At 37.6% G+C, this 14,132-nt stretch overlaps 1 protein-coding gene across 8 annotated transcripts in view; it reads left to right on the top strand.

Moving 5' to 3' along the window:
* CHRM3 (cholinergic receptor muscarinic 3) overlaps positions 1 to 14,132 on the top strand; it is a 613,968-nt gene that overhangs the window by 273,278 nt on the left and 326,558 nt on the right. For 5 of the 8 annotated variants that reach the window (XR_011381528.2, XM_002717330.6, XM_017347714.4 and 2 more), the window contains one exon: positions 362 to 464. The exons of 2 other annotated variants lie outside the window; for them this stretch is intronic. The gene's annotated coding sequence lies outside the window, so the exon portion shown is untranslated. Of the gene's footprint in view, positions 1 to 361; positions 465 to 3,762; positions 5,481 to 14,132 lie in introns of those variants that run through there. One more of the 8 variants, XR_016219718.1, reaches the window with a different exon arrangement.

Here is a 14,132-nt window from a genome sequence, read left to right as displayed (position 1 = left end):
ATGTAAATATTTATGTATGCATATTATATGTAGGTATAAAAAGAGATAAAACTTATGCTCCAAATTAGTTAAAGTATCAAGTTGAGAGCATATGACCTTATGTAGAGAACCCAAAATGGTAGCATCAGTGTGGATAGATTATGCAAGACCACTATTTCCATTGTAACTGTCATGTATCACTCATTCAGCAACAGGAATTTCTTGATTAAGTACATTTGGGAAATGCTGGGATAAATCTTCATTTATGAGATCTAGCATTTAATTAAAATTATATGTTGTAATTTAATGATTTGAGCATCCTACTTGGTCTTTTATCATTGTTTAGACTTATTCATCCCTTCCTTTTTTATTTTACTTTCAGATACTTTGGTGTCATGGAACCTGGTTTCTTTCCACAAGGAAAGTTTGGCAAACAGCGCAGTCTTTAATACGTTGTATTGGTTTGATGATCCTACCTGATATAGGTATGTAAAACCTCTAATATATGCTTATCCATCCTTTTGAATCTATGGGTGTTTATCCATGACTGTCAATTATTGAGTGTGTTCTAAAGAGTTAAACTTCTGTATTATAAGATAATCTTTGTCTTTTCAAACCAAGAAGAGTTTGTTCGTAATTTGATGTTGTGATGGTTGAAGACCGTTCATTTTCTTTGTCATATGATAAGCCTAGAGAATCTATCCAAGAGAAAGGGAGAAATTCTGTGTTCATATGGTTCTGAAAATAATGATGTATCTACAAAGGGATGGAAATCAAATATATGAAACATGACTAATACCTTGGTTTTCTTGTAAGTGTAGTGTCTTTAGTTCAAAATTGTGACAGAAAGCTTATCAATTTCTCCTACCCTCAGAATCATTTCAGGCTCAACTGAGTACTGCGTTATAAGCTAAATGACTAAGCACATGATTTAATGAATGAGTGCTTGATCAGTAAGGATTTGTGACAGATTTTCTATTGTTTATAATGACATACATATGACATAGAAATAAATACAGTAGTTAACAATATCATTGTTGAATGAATCTTCTTCAAGGGAGTGTTCTGAAATTAGTTTTCCATAATATATAAGCCTTGTGGTTCATGAGCCAATCAAATTCAGACTACTTGCATGAGTGCTATGTGTATGTGATACAGATCAATAATATAATTACAAACATAGATAACTCACTATATCATATAACATATATGCATGGGTATATATTTGAGTTTATACTATGTTATGACTAAGGGATGCCTTATTTATAAAATTCATTGCTTGCTTGATTTGTACTCTTAAAAATATTACTAGAAATATAGTAGGCATGTTGAAATGCTAGTATATAAAGATGTCTTGAATCTGTTTTCAGAGGAAAAACTCTGTAACGTCTCCCCTACCCACCCTACTCTCAGCAAACTAAACGAAACCAAATCTGATAAAACTGACTTTGGGAAGTAGCATAGGCCTGAGAATTAATCAGGTATGAGTTCAAGACTACTTGTACTACTTAAAATGACAATGAGAATGTCTTTTGTATTTCCTTAGAAAGAGTTATTTAATTCTGGAAGGAAGAAAGGGGGTGGGGAGGGGAGGGAGTGAGAGAGGGAAATTAATCAATCCAAAATTGCAGTGCTCCTTAATATAACAGGTCACCTCTATTCTTTGTGAGATATTAAGTAATTAATGGATGTGTCCCTAAGCGTCTCCAAACAGTTCCACTCCTGTGTTCTGTGAGAGTCTGAAATCTATAGTTTAACCTCCCTGATTTAAGGCAAAAGTTAACAACAGTCACCTACATGGTAGGGCTATCTTAATTTGTTTCTAATGTTTTCTGTGTGTCATTGTCTACACAAAGTTGATGTGCACGATGTTAAAAATTTGCTAAGTCAAAAAATCAGAGCAGTTTAAAAATCTAGGTCCCATGTTTTGTCTTTCTCTTTAAACACCACTACAAGTAAATTAGGTGCTCAAACTAGAAGCGTATGCCATACAAGATACTTCCCTCATCTCATTCTCTCTCTGTCTAAACCATCAAGTCATCCACATTCTTCTCTGAGTCCATGGGTCTGAATCCTCACTGGGAAAAAGATACTGGTGCTTGAGCTGCACTCCATAAAATTAAGTCAACAACTCTGATGCCCTGGCCGGCATCATAGGCATTCCATATGGGTGCTGGTTGGAGTCTCTGCTGCTCCACTTCTGATCCAGATCCCTGCTAATGCACTTGGGAAAGCAGTGGAGGATGACCCATGCCTTTGGGCACCTGTACCCACATGGGAGACCAACAGAAGCTCTTGGCTCCTGACTTTGGATCAGCTCAGCTCCAGCCATTGCAGTCATTTGGATTGTCTCCGTCTCTGTCTCTCTCTGCAGCTCTTTTAAATAAACCTTCTTAAAAAAAAGTCCCTCAACCATTTTAACGTGGATCCATTGCCTTAATAGCTTTATTTCTCTTCATATCACCTGTTGTCATTCCTGGCCCAAGACATGTTTGTCACATCTTTTTCTCGCCAGCCTTTTTTGATGGCCCCTAAATCATCTTTCCATTTCCACTTTGTCCCTGCTCAGTGCAGTCTCCACCCAGCAGCCATAATAATTGTTTACAGGTAAATATGTGAACAAGTCTTGCCTGAACCTCTTCAATAATAATAATAATAATATATTTTTTGGGGGATTAGAACTTATAAATATATATTTTTTTTAACTTTTATTTAATGAATATAAATTTCCAAAGTACAATTTATGGATTACAATGGCTTCCCCCACATACCGTCCCTCCCACCCACTACCCTCCCCTTTCCCACTCCCTCTCCCCTTCCATTCACATCAAGATTCATTAATAATAATAATATATTAATAGATGATGATCGTTTATACATTGGTTGAATGAATAATTTAAAATTGAGCTTTTTTGAAGGACCAAGGAATTGTGGTATTAAGTTTAAAAGAAATTTTATGAAAGGTGTAGCTGAAGTTAGCTCAGCAGTTATGTCCAGTTCCACATCTGGCACAACAGCTAATCTAACAGTAACCTCTGCTTGGATTTCTCTACCAGAAAGTGACCTATAGGCCAGAAACCTTTCTGCCACATCATAAATTGTCACTTAATTACTGCCCCTAGTTTACCCTATTCTCAGGAGCAAAGAAATGTTAGAATTGGGGTTTCACTATTCTAAGATTAATTTTATATCTAACTACTAAAGGCTGTTAATTCTTCCTCCTTCATAGTTGCATAATTCATCTGGAAGAAGTCATTACTGGTGTCCTTATAGTCTGAATAACAGGAAAGAGAGAAGGTGGGGAAGGAAGAGAGAGAGAGAGAAATTGATTTTGACTGATTGGAGGGTTTATAGCGTGGATCCTTTCACCCACTGCTCAGATGTTTAGACAACCTTTCTCTTCATCAATAGATAGTGTAAATCCAGTTCTTTATTTGAATTGCTGTGGAGATGTTTTTGTTTCCCCCAGTGACATACGATTTGAGGATAAGCCATTGAAATCTCTCTGTTATGCTCATAACCACCAAACATGGTAAATGACATATTTCCCATCAAAAGGGAAAAATATGGAGTTTCTTAAGAAAACTGTCTTCTAAAAGTATATCATCGGAATTATTGTAATACAGTTTTAATCAAGATTTAAAAAGAAATCAATATATTCAAACCAGATTGAAGATGAGTGGAAACTTGGGTCCATGCAGCACTACTGGTATACAATACAGTCAACTTTTGTCTCATACTGCTGACAACTTCTGTCTTCAGTTTTTTTTTTTTTTTTTAAAGATCTATTTGTTGAGACCATCACTGTGGCACAGTCAGTTAAGCCTCTGTCTGCAGTGCCAGCTTCCCAGATGGGTACCAGTTCAAGTTCCAGCTATTCCACTTTTGATACAGCTCCCTACTGATGCACCTGGGAAAGCAGCAGAAGATGGCTCAAGTACTTGGGCCCCTGTACTCATGTGGGAGATCCAGAATAAGAGAGGGGAGAGACAGAGAGAAAGATCTTACATACACTGGTTTACTCCCCCCATAGCTGCAACAGCAAGCGCTGGGCCAGGCTGAAGCCAGGAGCCAAGAGCTTGATCTGGTTCTGCCTGGAGCGTGGTAGGTGCCCAAGCACTTGGGCCCCCTCCCACTGCTTTTTCAGGGCAGCAACTTTACCCACTAGACCATAATCCAGCCTCTTGTCTTCGGTCAACACTAAAACAGTTCAAGGAATTGTTCTTAAAATAATATAACAAAAATATGTTTCTGCCATTGTCATTGAGAACAGACTCATTTACCTAGATATTGAATTAGATCAGAGGCATAGCTACCTTCCTTACCCTAAATGATTTTCATCAGTGAAGCTAAGCTATATTTGAAGCCCGAGTTTACCCAGATAGTATGCCTGTGCAAAGGTATCCTGAGTTTAAAAAAGCAGTTGATTTTCTAAGCTTTCTCTTAAATATTTATTTTGGTATAAAAATGTGAACCAAAATAGAAAGACGAACACATACACACTGAGCATCCCTAGAGACATGTTACAGAGCAGGACTTATTAATGCATTGCCTTTGTGTTTCCTCTTGGGATCCAGATGCACTAGCCTTGTGCACAGTTCTCTGTGGAGAGCAGAGCTGTAATGAGGACACAGATGCTTTTCATGCCTTGTTAGGAACGTTGTGGAAAGGATTCAGGTGCTGATGCTCCTTATCTTTTAGAAATATACATTAATACGTTCAAATAGTGCAAAGCCATTTCTTTCTTGATTCCTTGTATTCTTGAGTGTCCACATTCACGACAGAAGAGGATTAAGTGCTCTGTGAAACGGATTGTATTGTCACCACATGGCACATCTATTGGGAGGGAAATTAATAACGTCTGAAGTGAACATTGAATTAAGCATGCTTCATCTTGTATTTTCCACTGCTTTTATTCATTTTCTATTATCTCATTTTAATCAAAGAGATTCCCTAAAACTGATGTACATGCAGTTAATTCAGATTCATTAAAACAGTCTAATGTGAAAATATAAAGGAATTCTTTACTGTGGTGCAGAAACAATATGGACATTTCATAATACTGAGTTGATTTGCCTTATATTAATATGTCAAATGGCTCAAACTATACACATTTTTAATGGATATTATTTTGTGAAATCTTCTGTTATCAGTGTAATTTCCCTAGTACCTTATATTGACTTTTGCAATGGATTATTTTGGAACAAAAGGTGTATCCTTCCAGCATCCTCCATGCTTAGACCATATTAGATTTCAATAAATATTTGTGGAATGAGCAAATGAATAATTCAAATGCGTCTTCCTTTTAAACACAGCAGATGTAATTATACCAAAGCTAGGAACTGATTTAACCACCAAACTAGATTCATGAAGTAATGAGCAATAAAAATGTTAATTCCTCAGATTAGAGACTATATCTGGTATGCTGTGCTACAGCAGAGAGGTGCGTATCATTTTTAAGTGCTTTGGATAAAGTCAGAGGGGTCAGAAAAGCAAGCATGTTTGTGAACAATTCATCTTGATTTTATTAAGTCATGATGACCTGCTTCTCTCTCCTCCTTCACCAACATTTCATTTCTGTCTTTAAAGCCTTTTTTTTTTTGTTTTGTTTTTCCTTTCTGCTGTGTTAAGGAAACAGTCTAAAGACTCTCTATTAACTTTGCTTGGGTCACACAGACAAACATTAAGAGGGAAACTACTATGGAATTTCTGTAAGCGCTGGTCTGGTATAGAAATACCTGCACTTGTGACTGATTAATAGCTTATAATGCTGCCCAGCCAGGTAATCTGTCCCCGAAGTAGACTCTCTGAGAAGTATTGGAATCTCTGCATGTCTCTATCTAAGTCTCTGATAAATCTCTGAGGTCTTAACAAAGTTTAAACCTGGCGCCATGGCTCACTTGGCTAATCCTCCGCCTGCGGCACTGGCACCCTGGGTTCTAGACCTGGTTGGGGCGCCGGATTCTGTCCCGGTTGCTACTTTTCCAGTCCAGCTCTCTGCTGTGGCCCAGGAAGGCAGTGGAGGATGGCCCAAGTGCTTGGGTCCCTGCATCAGCATGGGAGACCAGGAGGAAGCACCTGGCTCCTTGCTTCGGATCGGCACAACACGCCTGCCATAGTGGCCATTTGGGGGGTGAACGAATGGAAGGAAGATCTTTGCGTCTCTCTCTCTCTCACTGTCCAATTCTGCCTGTCAATAAATAAATAAATAAACAAGCAAACAAACCCAATTAAAGTTAATACACTTTACTTTGTTTCACTTTTACATTTTAGGGGAAAAAATACATGATCCGGAGGGATGTGATGATCTTATCAATAGTAACATAAGCCATTTTCACTAAAACTTGTTGAGGAGCAGTGGTCTTTCTGCCTACTACTTGTGGAATTCTTTATTTAATGGAGGATTAAGCTTGTGAATATAAAAAAAATTGAAAATATATCATTGTAAAAATTAAAAATAAGAGAAGAAGAAGGAGGAAGGGTGAGAGTGAGGGAGGGTGGAAAGTATCATTATGTTCTGAAAACTGTATTTAGAAATGTGTCCTCTTTATATAAATAAATTTTAAAAAGAAAAAATTGTCATTTCTGAAATTTTGCTTTGAAATGAAATGCACTCTAAATATAGCTAGGTGTACTGTGCCTCAGGGAATAATTCATATATATAGGTTTCCTAAATCATATTCCCATTTGAGGGTAATATCTTTAAAATAAATCATTTCTCTTTATCAGAGTGTTAAGAATATAATTAATAATAACTTTGATAATGACTTGTGAAATCAAGAAATCTCCATATTTCACTCAGCTGTGTTGATGTTAAGACATTTTTCTTTATTTAATTTTCCCTTTAAATTTTTCCTGTGTACTTATTTATTTATCTTTTTTTTATTTTTTGACAGGCAGAGTTAGGCAGTGAGAGAGAGAGAGGCAGAGAGAGAAAGAGTTATAGACAGAGAGAGACAGAGAGAAAGGTCTTCCTTCCGTTGGTTCACTCTCCTAATGGCTGCCACAGCCGGCGTTGCGCTGATCTGAAGCCAGGGTGCAGGGCCCAAGGACCTGGGCCATCCTCCACTGCCTTCCTGGGCCACAGCAGAGAGCTGGACTGGAAGAGGAGCAATCGGGACTAGTACCAGGCGTCCCAACCGGGACGAGAATTTGGGGTGCCGGCGCCTCAGGTGGAAGATTAGCCTAGTGAGCTGTGGTGCCAGCCCTGTGTTGCTTTCCTTTGATAAAATATTTTTGATAGGTTAAAAAAGGTACAATAATTATAAAATGGAATAGAAAATTAGGACAGGACAAATGTAAGTAAAACTTGAGAACTGGGAAATAAGCATAAGTAACACTTAGACCCTAAGGACTAATATTTTTACTGCTGATTTTCTCATCTCTTTCTCTAGATTTCCTGCCAACTAATGCCAAATGTAGTCAAAGAATTTTGCTTTTTGGAAAAAAAAACTTCTCAGGAAAAGCCTACCTTTAAAATAGTGATTCTTTAATAAATAGTTATCCTTTAATAAATAAATACACCTGATAGGTATGGAAGCATAAAGAATGTTTACCAAACTGTAGGACCATAGAACTCATAATTCAGAGGTCACACCTATAAAGAAATTAGGCTGTCCTGACCCAGATTAGAGTATTTCAAAAGTACATGGAAGATGGAATTACAAGGTACATTTATTTGAGTACAACATATTTGGAATCTATGTATACTTTTCTCTTAATACACAATTTTCATGAACTGTTTTGAAGACCTCTTTTGTGTTTTCATAATTTTCACCAAAATAAACATATCTTTTAATTTCATTTTCTATGAACATTTTGGCATATTTTTGACATCTTAAAGCTCCTTTTTTTAAACTGATGTATTACATCCAATTGTTGAAAGAAATTCATTGAAGGCAAAATTTTATATATTGACTTCTCCAGCTTTTCAATGTTAAGGTGACCAGACATCTTTATTTTGTCTTCTGTTCTCTACTGTTGTTGATATTAAATTTTGGTTGGTGTTTTACAGAACCAAATTGAGGCTGTCCTTTTCAAACTGTGGTGTCAGCTGTCATCAACATAGAGAAAATTTTGTTTCAAATCCTGCATTTCTTTCATTTGACTTATTCCAAATTTATGTCATTTGATTTTAGTTCATTTTGTTGATGAACTGGAACAACTGAGAATTCAGTTTTAATAATAAGGCATTTTCCAGTTGATAAAATTAATTTTTTCGCTGAAATTTTGGAAGGAATGTTTGCCTTTGAATTTTGTTTACTCTAAAGTCTATCATCTTGAGCCGGTGCCGCGGCTCACTAGGCTAATCCTCCGCCTGCGGCGCTGGCACACCGGGTTCTAGTCCCGGTCTGGGTGCCGGATTCTTTCCCGGTTGCCCCTCTTCCAGGCCAGATCTCTGCTGTGGCCTGGGAGTGCAGTGGAGGATGGCCCAAGTGCTTGGGCCCTGCACTTCATGGGAGACCAGGATAAGTACCTGGCTCCTGCCATCGGATCAGCCAGGCGTGGCGGCCATTGGAGGGTGAACCAACGGCAAAAGGAAGACCTTTCTCTCTCTCTCTCACTGTCTACTCTGCCTGTCAAAAAATAAATAAATAAAGTCTATCATCTTGTTTTATGCATTCAGCCTAAATATCTAGAGTTACATATTTTGTGTAAAAAAGAAAAAAACTTTTCTATTCATACACCCTTCAATTTTGTTTTCTTAATTTTTAAACATTTTAATTAATTCAACTAATTTAATTTAATTTAATTTAATTAATTTAATTCCTTAAGACACCTTTATTCCAATAATAGAAAATTTTGCTGTTTGTACTGAATTAAGAGAAATTCTGGAGACTTGTTTTTTGGTGGTTTTGTTTTATATATAACATATGACTCATGTTTAGTTAACAAAGTTTGGGCAGTGATGCTTCTGAGGAATCTGTGTTAGCAATGGGAAATGAATGATACTCAGAGTATAACAACTTTCCTTCATGCAAGTATTTATAAAGTCCTTGACTTATTGTTCATTCTTTGCATAGTTAAACTTGCTGACTAATATTATTTATTTTCTTGTTTTTGATATTAGTAGAAAGAATATATCAGTTTGCTTGTAGTATTATAAATTCACTGTTTATTATGTTATAGTTAAAGATTGCTATTCAGAGATTCAGAGAATGAAGTTGAAGATAATTATTAAAGAATAGTATTTTCCTCTTCTCATGTTCACTACAGTGTTTGTTTAAAAATAATGTAAAATTCTCCAATTCTTTCCCTGGGAGTTTTTAATAACAATTAGAATGAAAATGCGATTTCTTTAAATGTTACTAATTTTCTGTGGTTGTTGAAAAATGCAAATGAGGTGTTTATTTTTTCTTTTCAGAGAAGTACTCTATATTGAAATGTCACAAGTTTAGGATTCAGGAGGAATACTGAGTGAGAAAATATTAATGGACCAATTGTTCCTTTAGCTTTGAGCACTTTCTTTGTGCATAGAAAGATTTACATTCACATTTAGGCTTTGTAAATGTTTGCGTAAAGAGGTGAGAAAATAAATGAGTAACACTCCAATTAGAGTGTTCTTTTAATACGAGTGAAAGGAATTGTAAAACAGCAGGGCTGATGTATTAGATTTTTTTATTTTGCTGTGCATGAGAAAACATGAAATTTTGCCCCAAATATAGTAAACCTCTCTTGTAGGATAGCCTTGTGCCTCCTCTTTCTGAGACACACTATGGGTAGGCTATTTGTTGACTGCATTCTCTGTGCCAAACATCCTTTCCAACATTAAGGCTGTAATAGCAAAAAAAGAGAGAAAAGTCTGTCTTTTATGAGGTTATTTTCTAACAGGAATATAGAAAGTACAGAGATACACGGAGATACACAGTGAATCCTGGGTAAGGATTTCAGGAATTGTCCCATTAGGGAAGATTTGGGAATATCCATTGTTGTTGTATGTCAGATCAAGGCCAAGGAGCAGGTGGCCTTGCCCAGAGAGATCATGAAGAGAAGGGACAGCAGTCCTAGGCACTGCCCATGTTTCTGCACTCTTAAAATCCTACAACATACTGGAAGGGCCACAGTTGCTAGGTGGAGTGCCCTTTTGTTTGAAAGCCAAAACATTTCCTTTCTGCCATACCACAAAGAATTCCATGGATTCAGATTCTGATCTGTTTCTCCAGCTCTGTGTGAAAGCAAGCTTTTTGGGATATACTACTTGAAATTCCTGAAATGAAGCCAGCTAGGCAAAATGATCACCCAGAAAGGGGCTACGTTAGCATAATTTTAGCATATTTCATGTGGAAGTACTTGCTCATCTTAAGGGAAAAATTTTACTTCAAAATGGCTGCATTTCTAAAAAAGAAAAATTCCCTAAATAAATGATTTTCTGCCTGCTTAGGAAAAAGATCATCATTTGAAAGAGTTGCATGTGATTGATTTCTGTTACCTGCTTGTAACAGCATCCCCAAGCATGTTGAATATAGTGACCCAAGGAATGAGGAATCCAGAGGGTTGATGACTAACTGCAAGGTCTCTGAGGTTGAAGTAATTATGATGTTTGGATCTCTGCTGATGGCAGCAGAAAGCAGAAACCTTTGGTTCCTTAATGTTCTCTAAGCAGGACCAAAGTAGCTAAGGAACAACAATCACTTAAGAAAATTTGCCAGGCTGGCATGGGAGCTGTCAGAGGCCAAGCCCTGGAGGCTACTGGGGGATTCACCTTGGGAATGGAGAAGCCAGGATACAGTTTCAAATCCTCCAAGGTCAAAGAGTGGGAACTTGGGGCATGAAGGGCAGCCTGGAGATTTTGGGAAGCATTTGGCTTCCATTGTTGAGGATTCAGGGGAGAAGTGCAGTGTGAAACTTTGTAAAGTTTGCTTCTAAGAGTAATTTTTAAAACTTATTGTGGTTATGCCTTTGTGTTTGGTCAAGGAATTTTCCCTCACTCAACATGCTAGAACATTGTCCTGATTCTTAGAAAAAGAAAGAAAATATTTTGAAGGTCAGAGGCTACTAGTTTTTCATCACTTAGCTAACAAGTATAGATAATATGGTCCATGTGTTCAATTTAATTTAAACAAAATGTCATCTTGAGAGAGTAACTACTAAACATTAATCTGAAGATAGATTAGAATGACATTAAGCTATGTCCCTCTTGCCTACCTGGGGATCTATTCATAGAGTAATTCATCAGTTTTAAATTTTAAATGTTCTAGTGTAGAAAATTATCAACCATAATTTTAAATGAACTCTAAATGTTTTATGTGGTATTAGCCTTTTCTCTGCAGTCATGCTGATGTCTCCTAATTTGGATGTGTGTGTAAAGAGTAGATGAAATGTCTCTCTCCATATTTCAATGTGGAAAAGTATGTCTACTTTAGATTTGGAGTTTACCACCACTGGACGTTTCTCCTAAAGACCAACTGTCTGAAAAGATTGATCATGAAGTAATGAAATCCAGGAGTACTTATGTAAGTGTTTTAACAAAGATCCTGGGGCAAGACACCCCACAGGTCCCAAGGATTCAAAATAAATTAGCAGTTTCAAATGTATCCACTATTTTAACACATTTTCCTCTCAGTTTCATCTCCTGAACCTAAACGGCAGTCTCACATTTAGGTGTCTTGAGCTACACAGTAATGACTTCCAGGTAAGTGTGCAGAGGCTCACATCGACCTGCAAGGATCTAAGCCTGGGTATCTGTTTTTTGAAGAAATTGATGTTGTTGATAATCATAACACTCAAGTTGCTGAAAATTGTGTGTGTGTGTGTGTATGTGTGTACCAAGCTTTCCTGTGAGGCAGAGCACCTGTGGAGTTTGAGGAGAATTAAAGCCCCAAAATCGAAACACTTGCGAATTTAAAATCTAGTTAAATAAATTCACATATCAAAACTAGTTGAAGAGCTGTGGTTGGTTCCACTTCTGACTCATGAACTCTTTTTCAATAAGGAACAGCAGCCGCCGTTAAGATAGGAGCTCTGGTGCTCTCTCTGTTTTGAAATGTTGTCAGCTATTTTCAAAAATAGTGTGAGGGACTGCAAGGTTATCCTGCTGCTATGCGCAATAACTAAGGCGACCTAATGAGTATATTGGTTCCATAACTCAAAAGGAACGCGGAGAATGTGAAGACTTTGTAGGATAATCACAAGGAGGAGTAACAAAACAAAAGGCAGGAAAAGTTATGAGAGCTGAAGCACTTGCCAAGAGGAAATTCAACAGTCTTTAAACTCATGAATAGTTACTTGAGAGAAGGCAGTCATCCTGCTTGTGCAGCACAGGTGTAAGGGCTTCACACCAGGGGAAGGAAACAGCTTCTCACCGTGAACCTTGGGAAATGACAGGGCTGCGAACTAAAGAGGAGTGTGACATACAATTGTTCAAAGAATTGGGCTAAGGAAAAGATATATTAGATATAGTTTCATCTATTTGATTTGACATCGGGATATTCTGACTTTAGGTAGACTCTAATCTTTTCAAACAGTTTCTATGAATTTTAGTCTTGTACTCCAGAAATCTACATCTTCAGTGTGTTTAGGAGAAAGAAAGCAGATTTTGCCCAGAGTTTATATTCCTACTCTGTACTCATGCACACCTGTGCTTCCTCCATATGTTCATTACACACTTTTATTGAAAAATTATTCCAATTACTGTCACACTACAAAATAATGGCCACATAGTTCAAAATATTTTTCATCCACTTTTTGGTCACAATGTTATAATGATTTTTTTGAGGTCAGCGTTGTGGCATAGTGGATAAAGCTGCCCCCTGGGATGCTGGCTTCCTATATGGGCACCTTAGAGTCCCAGCTGCTCCATTTCCAATCCAGATCCTTGCTAGTGCACCAGGGAAAATAACAGAAAATGTTCCACGTGTCTGTACCCTTACATCCAGAGCTGGATGAAGCTGTAGGCTCCTGGCTTCAGCCTGGCCATTTTTGCCATTTTGGGAGTGAATCAGCAGGTGGAAGGTCTCTCCTCTCTCTCTCCCCAACCCAACTCCCCCCGAAACACTGCGTTTCAAAGAAATAAATCTTTTTTTAAAGGTTGTAATAATTCTTTGGCTTTTTTATAGTGGTGTAGACTGAATTTTGAAGCATCCAAAATCCCTGTGTGGTAGCTGTGGCTTTGAGTGTGACATATTATCTGGAGATAGGGTCTTCAAGAGGTCATAAAGGTTAAATGAGGTCATATAGATGGGATGCAGGAGGAAGAGAGGAGGAGCTCTTTCTCTCCATGGGAGAAAGCAGCTCTCCACAAACCAAGATGAGAGCCTTTAACAGGAACCAAATTGGCCAGAGCTTTGGTCTTGGGCTTCCCAACCATCAGAACCAAGAGAAATAAGTGCCAACCAGTGGCACTTTGTTATAAGAGATTGAGCAGCTTGATATATAGAGGAGTTTGCTCTTTGACTGTTATACTATTATTGATCTTAAATTGGTTTAATAACAATAATAAAACCCTGGATTTTGGAGAAGGATTTTTCCATAAGGTTCTCCACAGAAGTGAGAATGAGAGGACTCAGGATAATGGAAGAAAGCTGAGGGTGATGAGAAAGATGAGGACTGTTCACATGTCAGTGGTTTCACATTAGAGTAGAAAGAGGCTTGAGTGATGCCCTAGAGGGAAAGGCAAAAGCCCCCTTGAATTTGCACTCATTTAATCCTAAGGTGAAGAAATCAACATAGAGGATTTCCTTTTGATTTTATACCTGATGGAGCATATTTTTCCAGTATGAATAAAAGAAGGATTAGCCTCTGGCCAGGATAAAAGCCATATTTCAGAAGATGATTTCCAAACTCTTTTCACATAGCAATAATTTGTGTATTAGATCCTGTTTATCAGTATGCTGTGAGCTTTGTTTTGCTTCATATAGTATGTAGGTTGCAGACCATTATGTATATGGTGTTTAAGAGGAAATTGCTCAGATATTTATTTTCATTTTATTTGAAAGAGAGACACATGGTCCATTCCTCAGTCTCCAAATGCCTGCAAGAGTCAAGGCTGTACCAGGCCAGAGCCAAGAGCCCAGAACTCATCCAGGAAGCCCATGCATACCCATAGCCTGCTACCTCCAAGGATACCCATTAGCAGGAAGCTAGAAATGGAAGCAGAGCTGGGACTAAAATCCAGTCATTCTGATGTAGGACACTGGTATCTCAAGCAGCAGCCC

Source organism: Oryctolagus cuniculus, chromosome 13 (genome assembly GCF_051225735.1).
Source record: "Oryctolagus cuniculus isolate XC-2025 breed Fujian yellow rabbit chromosome 13, ASM5122573v1, whole genome shotgun sequence".
NCBI lineage: Eukaryota > Metazoa > Chordata > Mammalia > Lagomorpha > Leporidae > Oryctolagus > Oryctolagus cuniculus.
This window is presented reverse-complemented; position numbering and strand designations above follow the sequence as displayed.